The sequence below is a fragment of the Amblyomma maculatum genome, chromosome 5 (genome assembly GCF_055883805.1).
Source record: "Amblyomma maculatum isolate TAMU_Amacu chromosome 5, ASM5588380v1, whole genome shotgun sequence".
Lineage (NCBI taxonomy): Eukaryota > Metazoa > Arthropoda > Arachnida > Ixodida > Ixodidae > Amblyomma > Amblyomma maculatum.
Genome location: NC_139348.1, coordinates 109,406,964 through 109,423,594, shown reverse-complemented (window position 1 = coordinate 109,423,594; position 16,631 = coordinate 109,406,964). Strand labels below are relative to the sequence as shown.

Below are 16,631 nucleotides of genomic sequence, written 5' to 3'. Positions count from 1 at the left end.
TAAACAATTTTAGTGCTACAAAACATTCATAACTATTTTTTTTACTCCAATAATTTACATTGGATAATGTTTACACCTGAGCTGCAGATAACATTTTCGTCTTCATTTGAGCATAAGCAATAGCGAATGGCGGCTCACGGCATACCTGCGAGATTTTAACGCAAAACACTTAAAGTATTGCTGCCTGTGGTTCATTTTCCACTTAACATGAGCCTTCGTACAGTAATGCTAAAGCTGAGAGATTAGAAGAAAAAAAAAAAGTGCACCTCGAAAAAAAAAACGCACAAATTATTTTGTGTGCCTGGGTCGGGTGTACCACTTTCGGCATAAATTAGTAAGGACTGCAATCCCCGGGTGTAGTTAACGGTTTTTGCAGGTGCTGCGAAGGCATGTGACGTAAATTATCTGTCTTTTGGTTCCTAGTGTTCTATTCGAACTGTTCGCTTCCATAATCTTCACAATTTTTTGACAACATGTGAACGAACCCGGGCATGAGCGCTGTCCGAGAACAATATAACAATACGACAGCCAACGTCAAAACAGCAGCACGAATTGTTTTTATTCGTTTTAGATTGCTTACAGGTGGAATCTAATCCCCCAGCCTTTCTTCGAACCATGTGCGCATTCATATGCAATGCACGACATCACCATTATCGCAGATCAGCATCAATCAGCGTAAAATCAAGCGAATGAACCGACCGGGCCCAGCGAAACCGGCGCATTTTCTGCCCATGGCAAGATGGCGGCGTGCGGCTCCGACTCACGAGCGCCTCCTCCACTCTAGCTTAGAAAAAGTGAACTTCATATGCCTCATGCGCAGCCGCATGGCGCAGTTAATTCCTTGGAAATCCTGGAGTGCCCTTTCTATGAGTTCAGATATCTGCAGTGTTTAATTTAATCCTCGGTTGTTGACATCGCTCCCAGCCGCTGCATCATTTTCGTGTGTTTATTTCTCTTTGTTTCGTTTTCTACTGCCTCCGTTTTGTCCCTCTATCTGGCCCGCCGGCACTCCTCGAAAGGAAAAGTTCCGCTCGGCACATTCCCTCAAGCCGTGTTCACATGAATGCGACAGCTAGCGCATCGCATCGCACCCGGTTCCTAGCACATCGCATTCACATGTAAACGGGTAATGAGCTAAGAAAGCGCATCGCATTAATGCGCCAGGCAGGGCTGGATTGAGAGGGGTAAGTCGACTTTCTCCTGTGCATGTAAACCCGGTCGCATCGCATTAAGGAAAAGATGGCGGCGTCCGCTCGCCTTACCTACCAATTCGTCGTTGCCGCTCCACTGTGTCTGGCGTTCGCTGCAAACGAATGGTGAACGAAGATTTTTATTTGCCTGAAGATGCTCGCACCACGCAATTCTGGCAACAAAATGGCTCAAATTTTAAGCTTCTGGCTAATACCTTCAGGTTGTATAAACAATGGAGAAGTATTTAATTTCGGTTCATACGCTGTTTTGGTATTTATTCCAGCTTTCATTTTATTCTGGTATGTATAAAATAAATATTGAACGAGTTTGAAAAATTTACAACCTAGTGCCACTAATGCTTTCGATATGCGACACCGCGTGCCGCCACCACGGCGCTATACATGATGCGCTACTGTCGCCTTCATGTAAATAGTCCTCAGACACAGTGTGCACTCTTCCCTTGCCTCGATTTTTTCTTTCACGCGGCCCCTGTCTGAAGAGTCTGAAGGCATCGTTCGTAATTAGTGCTCCTACTATAACCCTCGCCTGTTCTTTTATGCCCTTTTGCCTTGGGCACCGTATCTTGCAGTCGGTTTGCCTGGCCTGTTGTGCTACTGACCCCTGAGTCTTCTTCCCTGAATTTTTTTTTTTTAAAGCAGTCAGTCAGCGACCTGCATGTGCGTTTCTTTCTTGTCCTCCTTTTACACCTTGCTTTCTGCCATGTTTAGAGAAAGATACAAAAAACGCGCGGAAGCAGCACACAGCAGTTGCCGCGGAGGCAGTGCTTTGAGACGACATGCTGCGCTTGGCTTCATCCGACCAGCGAGGGAGAGTGCGTGCGGCGGCTGTGGAAATTTCAACGTGAACGACCCGGCAATGGAGTGCCGCGAACACGAGGCCAGAGCGAGTGGCGCTTTTTTTGCCGCTGTCCATGGGTAGAAAGCTGGACATTCTGAGAGCCTGTCTGCTGACCCTGAACGATGTCATCCGCACAAGAGACAACCTTCATTCTGTGTATCTAGAGGGCATTCGCTCTTCCCTGGCCAACTTACAAAGGGGGAAAAAGAAAAGAGGAAAAAAAAAAAGCAGCGAGAGCTCACACCTGCACGTGCGGACACCGTGGCTCAACATAGGCTTTAAGCCCCACTCCCCTGGTATATTCATTTCGCACCCTTCTGAGAACACCATGCTTCTGAGCACCCAGTCTTCCCCTCCTTAGCCCCCTCCACTCAGTAGTAATAATAATAGAAAAAATTGTCTTCAGGTGCCCCCCCCCCCCCCCCTCCCTTCGAAACGAAAATCCTGGCTACTTGCAGGATGAAGGGGGGGGGGGGGGGAAGTAGGGAGTAAAAAAGGTAAGAAGTGATATCCCATACGCCTCTCCCTTTTGGGGGTGCACACAACCAAGGCCTGCGCGCTCCTCCTATTCATACGGGCTTACTGCCGGATCGCGAACGATAGCATTAGTTCTATGCAGCGCAGGGGGAGGCAGCGCATCCAGGCGCATCGAACGTTGGAGCAACGCAGGTGGATCTTGCCGCTCCGGCCAACGTGCTAGGTAATGGTAGCGGTAGTGGTTTATTAATAATAAAAAAAGAAGGAAAAGAGTGTTGACGGCCGCAGCAACTGCTATCTCAAATCTGAAGCACCTGAGCGGCAGCCGGCGGGAAAGAAAAGGGGATAGGGAGGGAGAGAATAGCGATGGGAAATACAGAGGGAATCGATAGGAAGAAAGGACAGGGAAGCTTTGTACATTATTTACAAAATACCTAAAGGACGGGTTAGCGTCGTTCACGCGCAAGTGTCCGTACACTGTCCACAAATGCCCGCGCGCGAGTGGCCACTACAATTGTTTACAATATAGTTTCATGGGTGTATATTCCAGTGTCTCGGTTTTCGAGCATCAGGATGTCAAACTGTTTTCTCTTGGCTTGTGCGCCTTGATAAGATGATGTGGTGGTGAATAAAACACACTCGTTTTGCAACCGCCACAACTTAGGCCGATGCTGTGTGCCTGGATGGCGATGAAATTACGACGGTAGCTCAAAAGTTATTAGTTTTCGGTTTTCCCAAGAGTGTAGAGCCAGAAAAGTATGGATGAGAGAAGTTTAGTAACTAATTTAGGAAATAAATCCTTTTTGAAAGCTTTAACGTAATGTACCATAAAACCCATCACGCAACAAAAACCTTTTGTAAATTTAAATGCTGTTGAATTGTGGTTTCAACAGAACTGGATGGTATATAAAGTACCTCATGCAGGTATTCGAGCTACATTTGAATGAGCAATACTTCATCACGAAGCTCTGACGTCATGATATACAAATGGGAAGTACCAGAAGGGAGCGAATATGGCTTGATTGGTACATATATAGAAAAAGGGAATGAATCAGCACGAGGCAAGACGGGACACGTAAAGGGCGGACACATCCGCTGTTTTAGAGGACAGACCCGGAATGAGGTTGCGGCCAAAACGTTCACAGATATAACAGAGGAGCGGAGGCACGAATAGGACGGAACAGTGCCCGATGTAAAAGAAATAAATTACAGAAAACGGCGTATACGGGCTAGTTGGTACAAGTTAATCGAAGTTAATCAACGCAGTGCCTTCGAAGTTCGCCAATAGCCCATCGTACTTTTCCGCTGCGCCTTCATTCGCGAGTCCCCAGCAAGAAAGGGGGCGCGGCGGGAAAACGTCGCCATCCCAAAAACCATCAAGAATTTTGTAGAAAGGAAAGCCAGGAAGAAAAAGGCAAAGAATCACTGTCTTCGTTTGAAGAATTGCAAAGCAGCTAGTCAACGTCTGCGATATCATGTTTTGGACTGTGTCTGCAAGAAAAACAAACTCTTTGGAAGGCAGCTGTCATGAATTTGGAAAAATTTAAGAATTGAAATATATTTCAATGTAAAGCACCGAGAGCGATGTAATGTTCATGTTATCTTCGTGCTACTGTTTTGTATGGCTTTATTGAGTTTTGCTTATTTCGACTTTAAACGAGCGATCCGCTTTCGAAATAGACAGAAAAAACAACTAAAACGTGCCTTTTTGAAAAGCAGTAAAATGCATGAGATGCGCCTGGACACGCATTCTACGTCTGTACTGTCTAGAAAATAATGCTTTAGTGTTAATATGAACTGCATTGAAATGAATAGCAGTAACTATAGTAGTACAAGGATTTGTCACAAGTATTAACATGAACATTAACATGCAATACGAAGAGTATCGCGAGGGCCACGAAATAAATTATAAATTTGCGCCGACTGTTTATAGGAAAATTATGGACGCGGTTGACGATTTTGGTTGCCAGTGCATGTTTATTGCGTTGAAAACTGTTCGCGAGCCCTCCCAGCCGCGAGGGGAGGCAAGCAGTGGATGGACAACTAACGTGACGTCACGGAGCTAGCGAGAGGCCTCGTCACAACCCCGCCCCACTTTCTTTTTTTTTTAGGCATTTGATTCATGGAATTTTTTTTTTCTATGCCCTTGACTACCCAAAATTACTAGTGCTTCCCCTCAAACACCCCTCCCCTTTCCTTCAACACTCCCAAGTTATTGGGGAACCCTTGAGGACATAGAAGTGACACAAAGTAGTAGATACTTCGTCTCACATGATATCTGCAGCACTGAGAAAGTTAGAGGAGCCCTTGCAATTGTGCTCCTAAGTGCATCTCCCCCTGCGCACCATAATAGAGGATCGTGCTCCTACTGTCATCCCTGCCAATTCGGGGGGCGAGAGGGGCGTTGGAGCAGAACTGCCTATTGTAGTGCGCGTGATCCTGATTGGACCGGGGTACCTCTGCCTTTCGCAGTGCTTGGGCTTGATGATGGTGACACAGTATGGTAGCAGGCAGCGGCCTTCGCTTCCCCTTTTTTAAAACGTGGCAGAGTCCATCGGTGTTGGCTCTGTGACAATCAAGACTCGATGTGCTGCCTTTTGAAAGCATTAGTTTCCTCGGCCAGGACGCTCACCTCCTGAAAGGCGATTTTGTGGTCGGCGCGTTCGCAGTGCTCGGCCAAGGGGTTGCTCCTCATTTCATTAACCGGACATCAATCCGCCTTTTTTAACAAGACCGCTCTGCGCATGCGCGCCTCTTCCCTGGTTGAAAACAAACCACCAACCCCAGCTGCGCATGCGCAGTCGCAGGACTTCGCGATCGGCGCAGCCGAAGCTGATCTCAGAGGCCATGTGTAGTTAATATTCATGACAGGCGTATGCGATAGATGGCGGTAGCTGTGAAGGACACGCAAGAGGCAGTGCCCTACTTTTTGAAGCTAGATCAGGGTGCCTTAGAACACGCAGCTACAAAAAGAAATTTAACAATGAAGATGACGCATGTGCTGTATGTGGAAACTCCAGTGAAACAATTGCCCATATTATACTCGAATGTAATTGTATCCATCCGGAAGTTGATGCAGGCTCAATCACTGTTCCTGAAGCTCTGGGGTTTAGAGATAACAGTGGCCGGGTGAATAAACCGGCGGTGGAAACTAGCAAAAAACGACTGGAAGATTGGTGGCTTAAAAGCAGAGAAGGGACATAATGTTAGTAATGTAGGAACAAAATTTAATAAATAGAATGATGGTTTAGTTGACCATTCTAAATCAATAATTAAGATATAGGGAGAAAAATGAGCATGATAGCTACTGCTACCACCCCGTTTCAAAGGGGACGCTCCTATATTCCATCCATCCATCCACGCACCGTCATTTCGCTGGCGGCTGCATCTCCCAAGGACGCTTTCAACCAGTAGCAGACGAATTTTCAACCACTCCCAGAGGGCGCCCCATTTTGTGAAAAAGGCGGATTCTGCGTTCCCTGAATCGCTAATATATGTTTTTTTTTGTTTGGCCGATTTATGAGGCCGGGCACACGCAGCACAGCATCTTATAAACGACACGGGGATACGGCCTTTTAGTAGGGGTGGAAATCGGCCGATTGTTGAGACGGGTTTGTGGTGCACGCAGATGGCGTCTTTGTTTTCTCAGGATGCGCGTGTCAGTGTCTCACTTGCGCCGTTCACGTATGTGAGCAATGCAAGGGCGATCATGCCGACCGACGCTCTTCTTCTGCGAGCCCGAAGGCTTCGCGAAACACGTTCAATAAAAAGGGTTTGCACGAAGCAAAAAAATGTTGAAACCTACGTCCCTATTTCCATGCAGTATCACCTCCCTCCCCCCTTCCTTCATGTTGGTTGGTTGGTTGGTTCATAGGAAGGGAAAGGCGCAGTATCTGTCACACTTGCTCTGTGGACACCTGAACCGCGCCGTAAGGGAAGGGAAAAGAGTGGGAGTGAAAGTGGATAGAGAGAAAGGGGGTCGTAGTGGAGGGCTACGGAGTAATTTCGACCACCTGGGGATCTTTAACGTGCGCTGACATCGCACAGCACACGGACGCCACTTCGTTTCGCCTCCATCGAAACGCAGCCGCCGAGGCCGGGATTCGATCCCGGGAACTCCGGCACAGTAGTCGGGCGTCTTACCACTGCACCACCCCGGCGGGGCCCTTCCTTCATGTCCCTACCTAATTTTTCAGGATCCCTTTTTTCCTTTCCCATTGCCGACAACCGCTCTCCACTCTTCTAAAAAGTTTTTGGCTTTGCCCGCATATTTAACTCTGTACCTCTGTATTAATGTTCATGATCCCAAATATGTCGCATAATGTCACCATATTTATAGTTACAGTCCGCGCAGTGAATCCCGGCGCAAACATATCGTCCGTTTGTAATGCTTGAAATATGTACAGTGACAGCCTCATATGTGGCGGTCGTCTTTTTACTCGCAGATCTATGTCTAAATGGTCACCATTGATACTAAAAAGACGAAAAACAACTTATAGCGTATAAAAAAGAAAAAAGAAGAGATATGTAGTAAAGAGTCTATAGTATCTCACTAAAAAATGATAAAAAAAAAGATGGGTGCATATTGATACCTATGCATGACTTCAAAATGCGGTTAAAAGGCGGTGGGAGTAATTATATCACTTTATTTCGATGATCAGGCAACAGCATAAAAATATTCTCATGTCTCGATAGAACGCCAACATTTATTCTGAGGAGGCATCGCCCCCCCCCCCCCCCCCCCCCCATCTTGGTCTCACCTTCCGACAGTTCACACGAAAATGAGATTTTGACAAGCACATAAATTCTTTTAAATATAGAGAATGTTCTGAGAAAGCTAGGCACACTAAAAATACTGTCACAACTGTCAAATACTGGCAAAACAATGTCCCAAACGCAGCCATTACTGTCACAACAAAAGGTTTTCACTCACTCACCACGGTTCATGAGCATATTGACCGGAACTGAAACATGCCTTTAGAGTGCATGCTCACATTTCCTTTTATATTTCACATCCATTAGCTGGCCTTTTAAGCGCTTCATTTCCTTGCCTACATTTCGTTCACTGACTATTGGGGCAGTTTAAAATATTGTGCGAGTGTTTACCCTATGTTTTGCATGCTACACGGACAGCATATATTTGTGAATAAATCTATTTTGTAATAATTACCCAGTTTGTTTTGTAATTTCGAAATCCGTTCATTGTAAGCTTCGTAACAAAAAGAGCGAAAATGACAGTGCAGCGTTTATTTTATCTTGGTTTTAATCACATTTTGAGATACGCCTCATCGTATGTCGATTTTCTTGCTAATAGACCATATGCTAACACACACACACACACACACACACACACACACACACACACACACACACACACACACACACACACACACACACACACACACACACACACACACACACACACACACACACACACACACACACACACACACACACACACACACACACACACACAAGCCGTGTGCTTTGATCAGGTACCAGAGAGCAATGCGCTCGAAGGAAAGCAGCAAAAGTAGGCTTCCTTTCGGAAAGCTAAAGCTCCTCGTCCTCCACACTTGCTGTGAAATGTGTCAGTGACCTATCGACAGATACGGCATCCAGTTGTCTTCTCTGAACGGCACGTGAAGGATGAAGTGCGTCGGGTCGTCTACTCAACTCGGGTGTTCTTTTCTTTCACGCCTTTCGTTTTCGTATACGCGTACAGCCATACGTGTTTCTCGACATATATCCTACGTATGTTTCAGTGTGTTCTATGAGCTGCGCTGCTCGTTCACCACGCCCCAACACGAACACAGAAAAAGCTTAAACGACCGAAGAAGCGCACAAACAAATAAGAATACGCGCACGTGCACAGGTTTGCTTTTCTACGAAAATGCAGATACCCGCGTCTACAGTTCCCCCGTTCATTGAACTCAGGAAGCCGGCTAGGAGGGGGGGCATGCCGTCGGAAGAAAAGGTCTCCTGGGGATTCCTCTTCCTCAAACAGTGCGCTCCTCAGAAAACACCCGTTGGCGCCGAAAGGTACGTGACGGGGAAGTCGCGGCCGCTTGGAAGTACAGGGCAGGTGACACAGCGATGGATTAAAGCCTGGCCCGCATGGAGCGTATTTTGCACACGAAAACGCGTCGCACGCCCGACGCATTCCCGCATGTTCGGCAGCCGAGCAGCGTTTTTTTGCAGTTCAGCCGCGAGCTTCCCCCCCCCCCCCCCCCCAAGTTGTGTTTTTCTCTCTTTCTTCTGGGTTAGATGTGTCAAGAAAACAGGCACAGGCATCAATGAATTCAAATACAGAAGCCATAGCACAAGGGAGGTGCGTCTGAGGTCCGCTAGCAAGGCTAGCAGTTCACACAGCGTGGACACTAGCACGTGGTCCCATGCGGGCAGTCCACCTTCACTGAACTCTTCTTCCTGCAACAAACTTTGCGACTGCGACTTGAAAATGCCATAAAACTGCCTCCTCTCCTCGACAATGCGCCGAGCGCGCGATGCGCTAGTCCTTTCACCCAATGGAGTGGAGACGACGGCTATTCTTGCTCAGAGGCATACTCAGGCAAGCCCAGCTTCAAAATAGGAAAAACATGGATCCGCCCTTTGTGGCGCCGCAGGAAGGCTGAAAGCAAATACTATACACAGCGGTAAGTTCCTTTTTATTACCGCTGAAACATTGCCAGAACTGTAAAGTAGCTGTTCATTTTTTTTTTTTCTGTAAATGCAAGTCATGCGGGAAGAGGACCCAGAATATTTCTTCAGGTACTACCGCATGACGCCTGACTTGTTTGAAAAGATTCACAGCCTTGTTAAAGAAGGAATTATGAAGCAATCGTTCGGGAGCCGATCACCCTCGGAGAGCGCCTGGCAATGACTCTGCGGTGAGCGGCGTGCGAAGTTAAGCCTGATTATTCTACGGGATCACCCATCTGCTAGCTTATTTCGTTTTGTAGAGCCTTGCTTTTCACCTCAATCATGTAAGAAAAATTAGCGATTTCCACGTAATGTTTGGAAGTAACTCGCAAAGTAAAAAAGCGCACCAACCTGGAATTTTTTAATTTCGAAATTATGCAAATTAATGCACTTTCTTTCTTCAAGTTGAAATTAAAAAAAAAATTCCTTCTTAATTTATGATTTCTTTTTTTAATTTTTGTGTCGCGGAATTTAGAAGTGTTTTTGTACTTTTTTCTGTATTCTGTTTTTGTATCTAAATCTGTCGGCAATGCACTCTTTAATGTGTATTTCGTTATTTATTTTGAGTGTTGCTTCATAAATTTTCTTACAATAATATTATTCTTTATGTTGCCTATTAAAATCTATTACCATGGGAGGTCCCACCTGCGGTCTGGTACCATGGGACCTCTCGCTGTATATTATTGGACCTTGTTTTTTGATGCAAAAATAAACTTTCAACTTCAACCTTCGAACCCCGTTTATTCATTTCGTTTAAATTTTGAGGTGAGATTTTGCGTCAAATGTGCTGCAATGCCCGCTGCTCACCTAAACAATGCTTATCTGCATGCTTATGTCATTTGATCTGTTTTTTTTTTTTTTTTTGCATTGAGCTCATTTTGTAGGAGAACAGTCACCGAAAAAATTGATGCTGCTTGATCGAAACTTATCACATCTGTCTTCAGATACCTCGCTTCGGGAAATGCAATAATGGAAATTGCCAGAGTTTTGAGTGGGACTAGAAACTGCCCGAGAGGCTATTCATCTGACCTGTCAAGTGTTAATTGTGGCAGGAGCTGGAGCCACGTTACATGAAGGTATGTGTACATGCACATTAACGAAGGTAGGAAAGCTATATGCGTTAATTCCGAGCTCCCACGTTAAGTTTAAAAAGAATGTTATATATAATTAGCAGGCACAAAAGGCTGGCGTTATAAACTTCATGGGGCCATATCAAATGTTGTTGTTTTGAAAATTTTGCAATCTATTTGTTTGCACAGGCGCCCTGCCATATCTTGTCACAGAATAACTATGCAGTAGCGTTCGAAAAACTGTCACATCAATTTCAAAATTGCAAATGTGCGCTATTTCAGCCACCCACTGAGAAAGAGTGGCTGGAAATCACAGCCGCCTTTTGGCAGCGTTGGCATTTTCCGAACTGCCTCCTCGCTGTCGATGGCAAGCACAAATTGAAAAGCCTCCCAGTACGGGCAGCCTGTATTACAGCTATAAGGTACGTATTCAAATGTTTAACATTCTGTCCGCGGATTCATGGCACAAATATAATTCAGCTGTATACGCATGCTCCATGGTTCTGCATGCAGTAAAACTATGTCTGGCTTCTTGCAGGGCACTTTTTCCATCGTTTTGATGTCGATAGCCGACAGCAGATACTTGTTTCGGCTGATCAATGTCGTTGCCCCGGGACGCATCAGTGATGGCGGGGTGTCCAAGCGATCGCCAATGGGCAAGCGGCTAAATGCAGGATTGTTGCATATGCCATCATCAAACCAGCTGCCAGGCTCTCAGACAACTCCGCCGTATGTCTTCGTCGGCGACGAAGCCTTTCAACTTCGGACCGACTTCATGAGACCGTACCCGGATTCCAGAGAAACAGCTTCTGAGCGGGTGTTCAACTATCGGCTCAGCCGTGCACGGTGGGTCTACGCAGCACTGTTCGTCTGGTATGTCTTTATTTATGTTGTGTACGATAGCATGTCATCTAAAATTACTTTCGCACGACGCCATTGCGGCTCGAACGTTTCAGACTTAAAATAAAATTATAATCTTCGTACACTTCTTTCTTTTACATGAAATTGAGAAAGTTGATTTCGCAGAACAGTACCATTATAAGGCAAATTAAATTATTAGGACAATTTAAATTACAGAAAACTATATTTTGGCTATCAGTTGAGCACAATAATGTTTTCTGCTAATAAATGGGGTATGTGTTACACAAAACGGCAGTTATACACTCTGCAGATGTATATTTTGCTTAACAATAATTTTTAGTGAGCACCAGCTATACCTAGTTGGATTACTGATTAAAGTTTTCGCGTAACCAATACTTGGTTTCTTTGCCTTTAAACAACAGTGAGCTGCCACATAAAAAAAATTACGAGGGATTTTACCTATTAATGTTGTGAAAGGCGAAAGCCTGAGTGCCCCATTCTGCTACGCAGCTGACACTATTGAGTAAATAGTTAATTAAGCATTAGTTAGATAATTAATTAGGCAGTCGGTAGTCATTAACCGGTTGCTTAATGAATTCATTATTAATTAATTAATTAGTAATTGATCATTGATTGGCATATGGCCATAAAGGCACGCATTCGCGCATACTGTGGTGTTGGTCTGTGATTGGTCGAGACCTCTATGACGTCATCCCACCTCGGCCAATCAGAGCCGCCGCAAAAGCGGGAAACATTTTGTCCACGACAGCATGAGCCATTAAAGGCTTTCGCCTTAAAACCCTATGCATTATATACTTTTCAGGCTTAACTTATTTACCTGGCTTGAAACGATTTGAACCCGGAAAATACATGGTTCGTACTTATATAACCATTTCAACGAAATTACTTTATAGGAGATGTGTGGAGAACGCCTTTGGGATTAAGAGGGCACGATTTCGGATCTCCCGAGGGCCGATGAAGCTGAGGCCGAAGAATGTCTGAGTATTCAAGGCTGCATGTGTCCTGCACAATTTTCTATGCATTGAAGGCCGCGGGCGCGCCCTTTACTGTCGTAGTGGATATGGTGACCGCGAAGACATCTTTGCAAATACCATCGATGGCGCTTGGAGAGCCGACATTGAAGCGGACACAGCCACACCTAAGTGTGCCAGGAACAGCCCAAGATCAGCGCACGAGGTGCGCGCCTCATATGCTGTTTTAGATACCCCAGCCGAACAGCTAGGCATCTATGCACTCTAGACAAAAGAACAGAATTCTGTGTAAAATAGATGAACTCCTTTATTTATTGTGTACATTCGTACTTCGCTGCCACCTGCAGTCAACGTCCTGCAGTAACTCAATTATCCATTTGGGTGCGACGGTGTTTTGGAAACTGCCGCAATTTTTCGGCTATTACAAAACCAAAGTGTTCTGCAAAATCGGATTCTTTTAAGGTCATTTGACCTAGTATATCAATTTCTTTTTCAAATGCCCTTTCTGTCCGTTTCTTTTTGCGCGGTACAACGGGAACCACTCCACCTGTGCCGCTCGGGGTTGAAGCGGCTACACAGTTAGGTCGGGCTTCCGCATGTCCCGGAGTGTCCGGTAAATTGTCTGCCTGTTCTTCGTCTTCATCTACTGCGGATTATTCTGTTACTCTTGCATCATACATGCCTTCAAGTAGCATTTATGCTGTCCCCTGTCGTTTCTACGACCGTTCTCAGTGGTGGCACGTTTCCCCTTGTGCTGCATAAAATAGAAGAATATCGAGAGCATGACGACTGCATCAGTGAGTTCCGGAGAGTAACGGCAAATCTAGTTTTCTTGCATTAATCCAACTGCTTTTAAAATGCAATGTGCTCGCGCGGCGGTCCAGAATACACCGTGCTTTACTGCGCGGATTACAATGTAACTGACGTGTGTTTCTTGCTTGTGTTACTTATTTGCACCTTTGTGCTCCAATAAAATTTTTAATATCTGCGATGCTAAACTTATCTCTTATGTCTAAAAAACATGTACTTTTTCGAAGGTGATCTGTATGCAGTTTTGATGTGTATACTGCTTTATACTTTATATATAATATTTAATAGTATAAGTTTATTATTTTTATTATAGATTTTTATTTATATTTATACTTCATATTGCTTTATAATTTATATTGTATATTGCTAGATAAACATAATTGTATTGTCATCTCGCGACGATATATAACGGTCAATGTATGTGAATAAAGATATGATATTTCTGTGCATATTTTGCTATTCGTTTGTGCAAAGCCTGTTAATTCGCGAGCACATTAACTTGATTTGACACCTGTTGACATTTCAGCACACTAATAAAATGGAAACACAAACAAGTTTGCAGAATTAATTGGAGCTGGTTTTGCAGCTTCATTCTAGTTCGCGAACACTCCTTGTACTGAATTATTGAAAAACACTCAATGGACGGGCTACTGAAAAATAAGCAATTTAAGAGCTACATAAATAGTGCAAAGCAAGCCAAAATAACCACTCTACGTACGCTGGGTATTCGATAATGTCTTGTAGGAAAGACATCTGTTTATAAAAGGGCTATCTTACGGCGGCAACTGCTTCAGCACCAGCACCGCTACGTGGGGTGGGTACAACTTGCGACGACACGACACAGAATACAGCCCGGGAGACAGAGTGTGGGTATGGACGCCGATACGTCGCCGCTGACTGAGTGAAAAGCTCTTGCGGCGGTACTTCGGACCATACAGAGTCATTCGACGCCTCGGACAGCTTGACTATGAGGTCATTCCCGACGGAATGACCACATCCCAGTGGTGCCGGGCTCGGTCAGAAATCGTACCTGTTGTGCGCCTGAAACTTTATATGTGCTAGAGGAGCTAGCAATTATTTTAATTTCTCGTATTTTGTTTATCTTTCTGCGTTTTTTTTTGGACCATCGAAGCGATGCCCTTTTAAGGGGGAGTAAAGCTACGAACTATTCTAATTTTTATTGTTCTTTGTCGACAACCGCCGGCATGCGGCCTTAACAATGGGACTCCAGCACGCAGTTCGATTCTTGTATTCTTTGTTTGTTCATCCACATTGTCACGAGATGCAGCTTTATCATTTCCTTTGGCGCAAAAGATGCTTCGAGGTGAATCTCGAAAGATTACAGCCAGGCGCATGTGTTTCTACGATGTTCCAGGGTACGCTAGTCACCGTTAGCTGTTTTATCTCGATCTTTCTACGCCGTCTTTAAATCTAGCGCAGACACACGAAATGGGCATTCTTAGTTCGACGACCGACGAGCGCGTTTGCTATTATCGCCGCCGTGCGCAAGCCGGGCCAGACATTTTCCACAGATTGCGTGGAGAGCTAGACGTGGCGGGTGTTTTACTCTGCAGGCCTTAGCTGAGACAAATAGGACGATGGCAGGCCTGTTGTGCAGCTCTACATCACTTCGATGGCCCTGAAGGTCAGCTACGGTAAAAACATTTTGGCCCTGCTTCCAAGGTTGGAAAGACGAGTAATGGATGATTCCGGATGCGGCGACGCGGCTCTGCAACCCGGCGTTGATGACTCCAAGTGCATGGTCGCCGAGAAAAGCGCTGGCGCTGAAGGAAAAACTCAAGTCGTGGACATTGCCGCAGCCGGCGCTTCCGCACTGTACAGTGTCGTGATCGCAAAGCAGAGCAGCTCATCACCCCACCGGTCAAGTTGCAAGTCTTCAGGGCACAAATCATCTCGCAGATCATCACCCCGCAGCTCATCCCTACACAGGGTTTCATGAGCGACCGCCAATGTGGCCTTTGCACAAGCGCCGTCGTTTCATCAGAGAGACCCCGCCGAAGTGCAGCCTTGCTGTTGGGACGTCTTGTTACCTGCCTTTTTCTTGAATTGTTCTGCGTTCGGGGTTGCCATCGTGATTTTAAACTGCTCCTTGCTACCTTCCGTGGAGCCTCACTTCGCCTTCTATCTCGACGATCTTCATCACAGGGACGCTCACGCAGTTTCGTCTTGGCTGCGGCACTTGTTCCGCAACACTTTTCTGTTGCTATGCGTGCTACCTCTTTTGACGTTAAGCAAATGTATCAAATTCCTACGATACGACGATGTCTTTGACGCCCTCAAGTTCTTCTCTCCAGGCTTGGACAGCAATGCTATTCCTCTCCGGGCTCCTATATTTACTGACGTCCTCTACACCACTCTGCTGCAGACTCTGTTCCTGGCCTAGGCGAACATCGTCGCCGTTCTGCCTTTCGGCGTGAACGTTCGAGTTTTTCCGCACGCCATACTCTATGAGACGTGCCGCCTCGTGCACCTGTGCTTTGCTGTATGCGTTTCACGCGTTCGAATACCACTGATGGATTCGTGGCTGGGACGTGCCACGAAGAGTAATGTTGGCCAAGTGTTGGCCCTGTTTCATGAGCTTCGAACTGCTGCTCGCTGTGGTGACGTTGTGCCCGTCTTTGGGTTACACCTGCTGCGCCATCTTCTCTGTGACAATCCCTTTATTTACATGCATCTGGAGCTCCGATATGTTACAGTATGTTCATCCATATGGGTAAGTGAATATTTTTTTTGTCGCTACTCATGGCTCTGTGCGCGATGGCCTTTGAAATTTCTGCTTCGGCTTATAAGGGTGGCAAATGTAAGACGTCACTTCAGTTTCTCGCATTCATTGTATCCTTCATGACACGAATCAATATCAATTAATGTACAGGGAATAATTTTAAGGCGAAAGCCTTTCTAGGCTCATGGTGATTTTCGTGACCGTTCGCTAGTAGTGTCCGCAGCATGAAACTATAAATAAAAAAAAATTAAAGATGGCTTAGACCTGCTATGCTTGGATATACGTAGCGAAAAGCAGTGACTACCTCCGGATGAGAAGCAGTTAATTTTTTCAGTTTTCTGTGCCGTTCGCCAGCAGCTGAGCTCTCCTTGGCTTCCATGTCGAGCGCGTCTAAGTTGACCGGCGTTCTATAATTCGTTTATAGGAAAGGAAAGGCGCAGCATCTGTCACTCGCGGAAGGCAAGAAGTGCCGCCCGGTGGCGTTGGAGCGCACTCGTTCCAGCTTGGTCCTCATAGCTGACGGCAGATGGGTGACGTCACATTCTTGATGTCACCATAATTGAGTGACAACTATTTTAAAAATAGTCTTTGGTAATTTGAAATTGCGCGCCAATCGCAGTATCTGTCACTAGCGGAATTCCGCCATCATCCTCACGGTAGACAAGCGGAATAATGAAGAGCATTTCACGACCCGGGGCGTGGCACACCTCCATCCAAGAAATGGAGGTTCGATTCCCGGATGGAGACAATTTTTTTTTTTTTTTTTGAGGAGGAGTCTCACACCTCTTAGGCGTTGCTTGGCAACGCCGGCAGAGCTTGGCGATGGGGCTACGCACTGGCCTTGGCTGTGACGTCACTCGGTCGCGGTGGTCGCGGCATACGCTATACGTCACTCGATTTCGCGCATGCGCAGAACTGGCAAATCTA

The 16,631-nt window shown here is 45.9% G+C and overlaps 1 pseudogene; it reads left to right on the top strand.

Annotated features, from left to right (window-relative positions):
• Positions 1-10,857: 10,857 nt before the first annotated feature.
• On the top strand, positions 10,858-14,921 carry LOC146189213 (uncharacterized; annotated as a pseudogene).
• Positions 14,922-16,631: the final 1,710 nt, after the last annotated feature.